General features: G+C 42.2%; 1 pseudogene; it reads right to left on the bottom strand.

Annotated features, from left to right (window-relative positions):
- Positions 1-2,689: 2,689 nt before the first annotated feature.
- On the bottom strand, positions 2,690-3,784 carry LOC129395850 (probable non-functional immunoglobulin heavy variable 3-16; annotated as a pseudogene).
- Between the last annotated feature and the right edge of the window lie 462 nt (positions 3,785-4,246).

The following is a 4,246-nucleotide window of genomic DNA, read 5'->3' as shown; positions in this document are numbered from 1 at the left end:
ATTCTAAAACTGACCACATAATTGGAAGTAATACACTCCTCGCCAAATGCAAAAGAACAGAAATCATAACAAACAGTCTCTCAGACCACAGTGCAATAGTCAAATTAGAACTCAGGATGAAGAAATTCACTCAAAACTGCACAACTACATGGAAACTGAAAAACCTGTTCCTGAGTGTCTACTGGGTAAATAAAGAAATGAAGACAGAAATAAAGATGATCTTTGAAACCAATGAGAACAAAGACACAACATATGAGAATCTCCGGGACACATTTAAAGCAGTGTGTAGAGGGAAATGTATAGCACTAGATGCCTACAAGAGAAAGCAGGAAAGATCTAAAACTGACACCCTAACATCAAAATTAAAAGAACTAGAGAAGCAAGAGCAAATTCAAAAGCTAGCAGAAGAGAAGAAATAACTAAGATCAGAGCAGAACTGAAGGAGATAAAGACATGAAAATCAACTCCAAAAAATCAATGATCCAGGAGCTGCTTTTATGAATCTTTAATTCTGTGTTGAGAAATTTAAAATTTCTTTAGTTTGATGATTGAAGTCCTTATGCCATCGTTCTGAGATTTTCTTTTTTATTTCTCATATATTTTATCCATCTCTAAATACTTTTCTACCAAATTATATACGTTTAAATTTGTAGTATTTTAATAAGTTGAAATTAGAAAGTAACAATCTTCCCTTAATGTGTACAATTTAACAAATAATGACATAACCATAACTTTTCTCAATACAGAAAAAATTATCCTCAAAATTTCCTCTCGTTGTCCTGTAATTTCCACTTCCTACACCTTCCCTTCTCATACCATGACCATGGCCAACTACTGGTTTTCATTATGTAACTTTAGATTAGTTTTCATTTTATAGAATTTATAAAAGTGGAACTGTATGTATGTACTTGTATTTCTTTGGTTTATGTTACTCGTCATAAGTACTTGTGAATTTACCCTTGTTGCGCATTTCCAGCAGTACTTGTTTGAACGGTGGGTATTATTCAAGTGAATGAATTTAGAACAAAGTGTTTACTGCTTAACCTGCTGATCAATATTTGGATTGCTTTCAGTATCTGGGTATTATAAAGAAAGGTGCTACTCAGCTTAGAGAACTACACAGTTGAGAAAGACAATGTTCTTATTCCTACATCAATGTGAACAGCAGTTAAACTGAAAAAGCTGCACTTCAATAAATTTTCTTCAACACATCAGGTAATTAAAGTTGTAGAACTCTTTGTGTGTGTCAGTTTGTGTGTGAGAGAGGAGGGAGGAAGGGACACAGAACAAGTGAGAGATCCTACATAACTGACCATAATTTATGAGGTGCTCAAATATATACAAGGACTTAGTCCTGAAGGACAAAGTCCACATTAGATGGAGAGGACAACTTGGTGCACCTACGTATGGCTATATATTTATATAAATATCATTGTCTAATAATACAATAATATACATTAGAATAAATATGGTGGAGAGTAAAATATGTCAGTGATGAAAAACCCCACCTCCAGCACCTTTTTTCCCCTCTTGCACCTGCCTTAATGTGTCCTGAGCACCCCTTGGTGACCTGAGCACCCCCTGGTGTTCTGAGCTTCCCTGCAGGGAGGTTTGTGTCTGGCCTCACAATGACTTCCCCCTCTGTGTCTTTTGTATAAAAATCCATGGTGGTGTACTCATTGCACATGTAGCTCAGCTGTAGGAAAAACTGCTTTCTGAATGTGTATCTGGAGGTGGTGACTGGACTCTTGAGAAGCGCGTGGTACTGTGTGCTTCCTCATGACCTACACACCTGACCCACTTCAGCTCCTTCCCTGGGGGCTGGCAGATCCAGCTCCAGGAGGAAGTACTGGTTATGATCGGAAATCCAGAGGCAGCACAGGTGAAGGAGAGGGTCTCTGAGGGCTTTACTAGAACATGACTTCACTGAAAAACACAATTTTTGTCATACACAGCATCTGAATGACATTTTGATGAGAACGATCCCAGGCTAGAAGCATCAGTAACAAGGTTGACATCAGTGTAAGGTTGGACAGGCAGTTGCTGTGCAGATATTTTCACAGAAGTAATTCTTTTATTGTTGTGGTTGCCTTTGTGCAAGGCTGTGGCTTTTCTGAGTGTTATAAAACTAGCTCTTGTTGTTAGGGATATAAGTAATTATTTTGTTGTTGTGGTTGCCTTTGTGCACAGTTGTGGCTATTCTGAGTGTTATAAAGCTAGCTGTTGTTCTTAGGGATATAAGTAATTCTTTTACTGTTGTGGTTGCCTTTGTTCAATTTGTGGTTTTTTGGAGTGTTATAAAGCTAGGTCTTGTTCTCAGGGGTATGTGCATGAGAAGCTTCCATAAATGGCCTTCCCCAGCTCCATTTGTCAGGGTTTGAACACTAGGGACTCCAGTTGGATTCTGACAACTTTTACAGGCTCTTCTAACACTACCAGTGAAGAAGGTGACTCTGTGACAGTTTACACAGCACAGGATCAATTCCACATCTTCACCCCACTTTGACCAAAGAAGCTTATGCCCTCATTCCTAATGGCCACATGCATTCCCAGATGCATCTCCAGAAAACAGAGTGGAGTGTCCTGAATAATGAGAGAGAAGAAAGTCTCAGCAGCCTCTCCCAGTGGCTGCAGGAGTCACAGCCTGAGCCCCACCTAAGCTCCAGGGAAAGGGCTTGAGCCCCAGGATTTAGACCACAGGGACAACATCCTTTTTTCCAGAAAGCAGGAAAAGCAAATGGAAAAGCGAGAACCACTAAAAATGAAAGTCAGAAAGCACCAGATCAGTGCTGATACTCATTTGAATATTTTCAAGAGAAATGTCATACATAAAACCTGTGAGGTCCTACATGACACTGAACCTGGTCCAGCCTCTCTCTTGGCTGTAATCAAAATCCCTAAAAGCCATTCTAGTCAGGGAATCCCATTGAAGTTCCTGTCCTGAGTCTGACTGGAGAAGACTCACCGGGCACCCCTGAGCTTCCTCACGACTCTGATGCTGGTGCGCATGGTTGAGGAGTTCTCATTCTTGTAGGTGGCAGTGTACATACTATGCATGTGAGAATGAGTCCTCATATTACAATGATTAAAAAAATATGTAGAGATGACATTGGTGGGCACAGAAATCTAAAATTAAAGAGTTTCCCTAGAGAAACTGTCAGAAGCAGAGGAAGTCCCAAATCCTGACAGGAAACAAACCCCAGCCTCCATGTGAACCTGCTCTGGGGTTGACTCTGATGAATGGGTCCTGAGCGCCCCCTGCAGTGATTTCCCCCAACGTTCCTGCAGGAGGTTTGTGTCTGGGCTCACACTTGTGTCCCCTCACAGGATTTCTCACACAGTAATACACGGCCATGTCCTTGGCTCTCTGTCTGTTCTTTTGCAGATACAGGGACTTCCTGGAATTGTCTCTGGAGATGGTAAATTGGCCCTTCACGGAGTCCACATAGTGCGTCTTACCACCATTCCAACTAATACCCAAGACCCACTCCAGCCCCTTTCCTGGAGCCTAGAGGACCCAGTTCATGTCACTGTTACTGAAGGTGAATCCAGAGGCTGCACAGGAGAGTCTCAGGGACCCCCCAGGCTGGACCAAGCCTCCCCCAGACTCCACCAGCTGCACCTCACACTGCACACCTGCAAGCACAGAGACATCCTGGTCAGAAACTGCCACACATAGCCACTGTTCTGTCACTCATGTCCCCTCACACTCAATATCCTTAGTTCTCCATGAATTACCTTTTAAAATAGCAGCAAGAAAAACCCAGCTCAGCCCAAATTCCATGGTAATTTGTTTATTGCTGTCGACCCAATAGAAACACCTGAGAATCCCAGGGCTGGGGCTTCTCTCCCATGGCTGCAGGGTCAGGGCTGGGCTGCTTTTCATCAGAAAAGGGAGGGTCCTATTTGCATGTCTCCTATTACATAGCTAGCTCTGAAGTGGGACACCTGAGGAGAGGACTGAGCCCAGAGTAATGAGAGTGAAACAGCAAACCTGAACAACTACAGATAAAAAAAAAAACCTCAGCATATCAGAGTTGATATCATGGAGCAAACATGAACTGAAAATTTGAGGATAGGGGTTGATAGGGAGACCCAGGATGCATATATGAGTGTACCTGGGGCAGGTGTCACTCCATGGCATTTAAGCTAACCTGGAAACATGTAGAGTTCCTTGAGGATGTGCGCATTAACAGTGTTGGAGTGTGAAGCTTCTAGAGCCATATATTGTTGCAAGCTTTCCTTA

This window comes from Pan paniscus, chromosome 12 (genome assembly GCF_029289425.2).
Source record: "Pan paniscus chromosome 12, NHGRI_mPanPan1-v2.0_pri, whole genome shotgun sequence".
Taxonomy (NCBI): domain Eukaryota; kingdom Metazoa; phylum Chordata; class Mammalia; order Primates; family Hominidae; genus Pan; species Pan paniscus.
This window is presented reverse-complemented; position numbering and strand designations above follow the sequence as displayed.